Raw genomic sequence first — 8,501 nt, forward strand, 5'->3', positions numbered from 1 at the left:
AAATTATTATATTATTGGACTTAATTTATAAATAAACAACGTGTATAAATATTATCAGCATTTTTATTTAACTGCGGCCGAGCTCTACTCATTTATGAATGGTTCGATTATCAATGATGAAATATTTTTATCATACTCGTACTTCCATTAAAAAGTTGCAATGATAAAAGGGTATATATGTAAATCCACGTTACCTGTAACTAAGCTGAATAGTTTGTTTTCTTTAAACAGCTTATCAGGAACATCCATTCTGTTTGGAAAATCTTTTGCCCTTTATGTAAACCTAAAAACATCATTTTTTTATGCCAAACTTAGATGTTTTGAATTAGACCTTTCATAGCATATTTTAATTTACTTAATAAGTTATAATTATTTATTGAACGTAGTCGTGGGAGGACCTTATAAGGAAGGAAGGGGGAATAAGTGACCTGGCACAACCACCGCAATTATAAAGGTATCGTAGGTAAAATACCAACATCCGAGTTCAAATCTTACATACACAAAGTTAGACATAGATCAACGAGTTGGGACGCTAAAGTGACAATGTGTAGGGCACATAACTCGGAGAACCTATGGACGTTGGGGCACCGCTCGTCCCCGGTAAACGTTGATCGATTCCTATCTAGGTGGGCATACGAAATCAAACGAGTCGCTGGAAGCCTATGAAAAAAACGGGTTTGGAAAATTCTGCAGTCGATTGAGGTAAGCAGATCATCACGATGATGATACACAAAGTTAAATCCGATAAAGCATTGTGTGATCAGATCAGAACACACAATCAACCTATGCACAGCGTCTTCGCCGGCGAAGACGAGGTCCCCGACTTCTAACGTCAACCGGACGTGGGCTCGAACCACGTTCTCGGAAGCGTGCGGATTAATCATTCGTCCGTAACCCTTTCACTCCAATCGTCGCCTGAGCCGAGATTCGGCCTCACATGAGGCGCCCATAGGCCGACGATCCCTTCACTTCTTCGAGCCCTAGGGTTCAAACTCTTCCTGGCAGAGCCCCATTCCGAGGCTCGCCAACAAGCCCGCGTTACGCTGTTGAAATCATAAGGGTTAATCAGCTACACACAATCCGAGAAAAAAAAAAAAAAAAAAAAAAAAACTGGCCTCCTCTCCCATAAGGACGACAGGCAAGTTTTTGAATATTAGTGATAATTTTTTTTTATAATTTGTAATAGTATTTTTGCCTATACTCACAGGAAATATAGTTTTTTTTATAAATAAAAAAAAAATTGTAATAATAACTTTAAATTAGGATGATATTGTTTAACAGCTAACAGAAGGGATGAGCCTATTCGATTATGTAGCTCAAAAACTATACTATTTTTGAGAGAGAGTATTTATACCTCTTTATTTTTAAAAGTCGTTCTTAAGTTATGGTGTGGCCAAGTAGAATAGGCAATAGGGAACCTGAGACCCAATTAAATCCAAAGGTAGTCAAAATTGGTGGTACTTTGAATAAATAAATAAACCTATAGTAGTAGTCTTTCACTGGTAGGGTGGCAAAACCGTCTACGTTCTAGATCTAAATAAAACACTTTCATATTCTATGATAGTATATTCCAAAAATATAATGTTATACATAACATAACATTGCTTCATCAATATTACGTCAGATTACAGTAAATGTTTACAACCTTTTGTATATAACTACTAAAAGTAATAAAGCAATTACCAACTTAAAAACATTTCTAAGGATGCTACTAACATGAAATTGCCTATTACTGGGCTCTGGATACTCTATGACATTAAAAATTTTAGTGACGTCAATTATGGCAGTTTTTATAAGGTCATATTTGACGTCACAAAACACACAATTACGACTTCAACGACATATGGAACAAGGGTTCTGGTGCTAATTTAGTTGTACACAAGTCTCTATTACATTGATAGTTATAAAAGTTGTGCTGTCCTTTTCTACAGTTAAAATTCTGAGAAGGAAAGCACTAATTCGTGATCTAAGTACACGGCAGTGTGTCAAAGCCAAGTTCAAAAAAAAGTTTTTAAGTTCCCATAATTAGTTCTTATTTCCATATTAATTTGACATAAATACTAGCAATTTTTGTTTATCTTTAGCTTTGCGAGAAAAATATAGCTCTATTTAGATTATAGCGCCCTCCTTAGGAGACTATATTTTCCAGTGCACGGCATTAAGACACACACAACATATTTTATGTAAATAATCAAAATTAAAAGTACTAAGTAACTTTATCACGTTAAAATTATTAGCTATAAAATAGTAGGTACTACGCTTTCGCGTATAGATAAATGTATATATAGAATAGTATCTCGTATGCTATGCCATATTGATTCTAATCAAAGTATGAAAACATGTAAAGACGCTACGATAAAGACTCCTACGAAAAATTAAATATAACTGATAAACAAAGTGACTGTAAACACTCCATCACATACCTTTTCTCCATCTAAGATACTTTGATAACTGCATAGAACGACAGAGAACAAATCGTTTTTGTACTTGGATTTAACACTGCTGTGCGTCCAAATAAGTCTAATTTAAAGGCTATACTAACGTGTAATGCCGTTATTTATCACGATAAACGACACACCTTAACACAGAAGAGCCCTATAATATATATATGTGCTCCGTCATTAATGGCACCAAACGACCGATTGGATGTGAAGCATAATATTGATAATTTAGCGCGCCCTGCCACTATGACCCTAAGGAAAATTTTCTTTTTAACAAACATGACAGCAGCTACACGTTAATATACGAAATTTGTATCCAGTTGTTATGACAATGCCGTTAAGGACGTCTAAAATGACCAATAAGACGTTTTTACTTGTCACACTAAGAGCTCAAATCATGATTAATTAATAACTCGTTTAAATTCATTAGGGTTACCCTTAAACCCTTTTGACGTGACAACGTCTTATAATTCGATGGAACCGTCTGCACGCACGAAAAAACATGACGAATGAGGCGTTACCTCGCTCTGAGGCGTTCCATTCAAGGCTTGAAGTGCAAGCGAGAGCGGGGAACGAGCGACAAAGAGGCACAGTCGGCCTCCGCGTTCGACATCTGTCTCTCTCCTACTTGAGTTGAATAATTTACATGTTTTCGGCAAGGATGAAGTGCAGTGAAAAGTGAATGTGGTGTCAATTGTTTATAGCAACGATAATATCTATCAAACAAATAAAATTAAAATTTTCTTTTGAAAATCAGTATTTTCTTACGACGTTGTCACGTTCAACTATCGTCAGTAAGCCGACTTTACAGACAACCAATTTTTTTTTCAATACAAATAGCCTACGCGTTTATAATTAAAAGTTACACTAAGTGACTATACTTGAAAAAGCCGCTAACTTTCATAATTAGACAACTATATAGAAATTTGACAATTAAACGTAACGCAAAATCAGTTTAATTATTTTCAAGTAACGCAGAGCTATAGTGTAACTTTTCAATACAAACGGCGTTGCGTTAAATCTGTTTCTATGGATGGTTTGACATCTTTATTTGACAATGCCATCGAAATTGGACAGATTAACATAACGCCGCTGTCGCGTTTGTTAACATGAAAAATTACTACGGCAATTTGTCAGTGAGGCCTTTTAAACGCTTCCACCAATCAATTTAACGTCAGTGTTTGTGCCATACCTTACATAAATAACAAAGCGGTGTTATACGTGAATATTGATGATATTTCGAGTACAATAGTTTTTTTGTATATTTTTTTTGTGTGGTAAAATGATTATACAGAAGAGTGTGCTAATTTAATTTTGACTAGTAAGCACCAATTGACTAACGTACATAATTATATTCTTACAAAATTATTTACACATTTTTTTCGGGGGCTAATAAAATTTAGCCAAATACAAAGCTTAGGTTAAAAGATAACCCGACTCTTGCACTCAGACCTGTGGTCTTAATTTATATTTGGGCGCTGAACGATAAACCGCGTATATTTTATTTCAAACTAATAATTAATCAATATTGCAACCTATTGATGTTTATGTTAAGAAAAGCATTTTTAGTCAATAATGCAAGAAATATCCGTATTATCATAGATTAATAAACAAAGAGTCTGATCGTTTGTAGTTTAAGTTAAACGCCCAAATCTAAATTTTCAAGTTAATTAACTGTTCCGAAAAATACAAGACAGCTCTATCATTCAGTTGATAAATACAGACCAATCTAAAATCAAGTTTAATAATAATAATAATAAGATATTAATAGTATAATTATAATATTTCTGTACAAAAACTGAACAGCAGTTGTATGATATGATAAGTTCGCATAGCTTTACAATAAAACAATAATTACATCGCGCTTTCACCTGCAGGAAAAGTTATTAAAATATTTAATAGTTTAATACAAAGCGATAGAAATATAGATTAATATTATAATATATCCTATAACTATAAAGATGGCTTAGGCGCTGCGAAATCTTCTCATCTTTTGTCGTGCTCGTGGACGCCTTAAGACAAGCTAGTAGATGCCTGTGTGGAACTTTTTGTCTTTTGACCGTCTTACGATAGCAATCCATTAATTTGTCAACTATTTACAGTAAAAGAATACTAAGTAAATTTCAAGATAATAAATAATAACTAAATATAATACGACAATAGACACATCGCCATCTTGCCCAAAAGTAGCTTGTGTTATGGGTACTAAGATAACTGATTAATATTTTTATGAATAATATACATAAATACTTAGAATATACATATAAACACCCAGACACTGGAAAACATTCATGCTCATCACACAAAACATTTTTCAGCAGTGGGAATCAAACCCACGGCCTTGGACTCAGAAAGCAGGGTCGCTGCAAACTGGCTGCCAATCGACCGTCAAGAAGTACAAGTAATTGTTATCAATCGGATACGTATAAAAAAGGAATACGAGCGACACGGTACATATAACTATTCCAGTAGAAAAAATTTTAGAGTAAGCAATTACTTACTTAAATCGGATGGATATGCAGCGAGCTACACTTGTCAGACGATTAAAAAAGTTACCTTGCCTATTACAGAAAATAATTTATGATGGGCGTGTTTAGAAACAAAAAATGTCTAAACTCCCGTCAACGAAAAGAGATGATCTATGCAAACAGGCTGTTACGTTATTTTCATGCGGCTAAAAAGATACAAATATTTTTCGGCGTTCTTTATTTCGCCAAAATTTTCATTAATAATTATATACTTTTTACGTTGGCCGTAGTTTAATTACGTTAGAGTTACGCAAAATATACATTCTTAGGATACAGAATTATTTTACCTACCTAAGTTTATGAAGGTGAAACAGATTGTATGAATACTTAGTGGAAAAAGTAGGATTCGTTGTGAGATAAGTGAGCAAGTTATCTCACAAGATAAAATAATTAACATCAAACTACTATACCCAACCTTAAGTTATTGTTAAATAACATTTATCCATTATTAAGAGTACCTATGTGAGATAAAACACGACCGGTTCATCGCCTTTTTATTTTAGAACTTGGCTGAACACACTACCGTGAAGATCCTACATACAATCAGATACCTCTATAACCAGTTAGCCTTTAATGTAGAGCCTAAAGAAAAACTACATAAAACACACAAGTCAAGTATCCTACAAGCTTATTTAAAGCGTACCCAGAACAGTCGCGGTAGCGGTCCAGTCGGCTGACTAGTGAGTAATCTACTTTTTATAGTAACATAATGATAATACTTCGGCCGTTTGAAGAATGCTTTGTTGACAGGTAGTGATTGAATGGCCAATGTAACTTCGTAATGGCGTTGCTTTACGATAAAAAAAAATTTAATTGTTTATTTACCTTACTTTATCATTAAAAACTATATAAACCATTGAAATTCATACTGCGCTGTTACAAGATCATGTCAACTGTTTATTATTGTTTACATGACCAACAAACAAACATCAGGAACGCATTGTTTGAGCGGCCGGAATAAAGACGTCCTGTATCGGCCGATAACTCTCAAGATGATAACTGTTTAGGCCGTTGTCCATCACGCTGGCCAGGTGCGGATTGGTAGACTTCCACCGCCTTTGAGAACGTTTAGGCATGCAGGTTTCCTCAATGTTAAAGCAAATAATATTTTTATAACATAAATTAAAAACGCGCAACTCCGAAATGTTGAGTTGCGTGCCGGGAAGTACTAACCCCGAGGGTTTCACTGCCTTTAATCACAAAATTATTCTTTATCAATTTAGCGTTCTTCTCTCTAGGTGTTTATATGTATATTATAAGTATTTATGTATATTCATCAGTTACTTAGCACTCATAACAGAAGCTAACGTTTACTGTGGGGCTAGATGGCGATGTGTGTATTTGTCGTAGTATGTGTGTATCGTATTTATCTATGGGATAAAGACGAGAAAATGGGTAGACAATTATTTCGTGACGTGCAACATGTTAGCTTTGTGTGCAGTTGAAAATAGATGAGAATAAAAAACCTATGTTTAAAACACACATGGTTAGCCGACAAGAGCGTTCATCTGTAGAGCTAGAAATACGAGTACCATATCTACTACCGCTACCGCCTCTGTTTGGAGAACGCTTTAATGTAAAAGCAGCCTAAGTTTTTTTTCTTTAATTGTTTACGTAATGCTTATGTTCTACATATTAAATTTTATATGAATCCAAATACTATTACATACAATTCGGTGGTTTTAACACTATTTTAAATTACTGGTCTTTGTTAGTGAATAGGAATGGAAAGCTTTTTTTATATTATGGGATTGTATTGATTATGTCAAACCGGCTCCCTTCTCCATATAAAATGGGCATACAACCGTCGCTGTCAAATTGTATGAAGACGAACAATCAGCAATCGGTGATATATGGTATCACGAGCGGTACAGTGATTCTCATAGTAAAATACACACAATTTAGCTCCAACGTCTATTCGACCATATTGCAGCAAGCGTTAAAGGAAATTCCATGAAATACAATGAAATATTAGCTTAATTTGCTATAATACACAAGACCGGACAAATCTGAAACGTTTATACTAATCTTATAAAGAGGAAAGATTAGATTTCTTGTATGTTTGTATGTAATGGATAAACCCAAAAGGTCCTTAATCGGTTTAAAATAATCTTTCGCCGTAGAAAGCTACACACTGAGCAAGTAAGATGGGCTACATTTTATTTGTGTAAGATTACAACCTAATTAATAGCATTTGTAAAGCAATCTAGAAGAAAAATGGCTGACGTGTAGCTTTATGAGATTCCGCCTCACAGACATACGATATATTACAAAAAATGGTCTTTAGACGATCTGAAAAATGGCCGGGCATTCTCAGTCGAAAATTATTAAAAAAATAAAAGATACTTTTCAATTCTTATTTGTAGTCATAAAATATTATTCCTTACTAAAAAATTAAGACAATCTTATATAGCCTTAACATTTTCTTTCACAGTGCGTTATAAAATATGTGAAGCTCGACCGCAGTTTGTCTAGGCATCACTGAACGCGAGTGGTAAGTTTACGAACATAAGTTCGCGATTATTAAGAAATAACCTTATCCAGGATAGAAGCTGGACAAACAAAATTGCATCATTGTAGCTATATTTTTAAGGGACCCGAAAAGGAAAAATATTTTTTGTTTGCTTTTGTTTGCTTTTCCGGGATAAGAATAATCTCCAGATGCTCTCTCTCTCTCTCTCTCTCTCCTGATCAAACATTTCATTATTATTGGTGCAGCGGTTAACATAGGCAACTTATAAACATACGCACTTTCAAATTTACAATAACAGTATGGATTACAGCTAACAGATTTTTCCGGTTCTTGCGTAATATAAGAATTTTATGTTCATTGACTAGATAGATCGTGTATTTATATTTCATATGCGTATATTTACCTTCTACATTTTACTTATAGGGTTAAGCCACGACATAAATATGTTACCAGTTAACTCGTCTTATCTGATAAAAATAGGACGAGAATTTAAATGGTAGACATGATAGGGAATGTGCATGTGTTTTTTTGTTAATATACTAAATAACTTGAGATTTACTATTTCAATATTTTTGAGTATATTTTCATTAGGACAAAAAAATATTTTTAAAAGTGCTAAGAGTGCCATTGATCAGATCTTATGTGACGTAAAAGTCTGTGACACAAATGTAAATGTCACGGTGTGCGCAGTTATTGAGTGTCAAACATTTTTGACAACCTTCCTGGCGCAGTGGTGAGCGCTGTGGTTTTAAGTGGGAGGTCCCAAATTCGATTCCCGGCAATTTGAGAATTTATTATTTCGGAATTTTCTTCGGTTTGTTCCGGTGGGAGGCTTCGGTCAAGGCTAGTTACCACCCAACCGATACAGTCGTAGCGCCAAGCAACGTACAATATCGTGTAGAAACTATAAGGGTAAAGGTATGGTATATTAAATAGCGATGTCAACTATTAACTGTAAATAAATAAATACATGCACAGTCCCTATCTTCTACACATTTCTTTTTCTTACGTGTCTTATAATATAAACAATCTCTCAATTACTTTTTAGTGTAATAAATA

The sequence above is a fragment of the Pararge aegeria genome, chromosome 21, assembly GCF_905163445.1.
Source record: "Pararge aegeria chromosome 21, ilParAegt1.1, whole genome shotgun sequence".
NCBI classification, from domain to species: Eukaryota; Metazoa; Arthropoda; class Insecta; order Lepidoptera; family Nymphalidae; genus Pararge; species Pararge aegeria.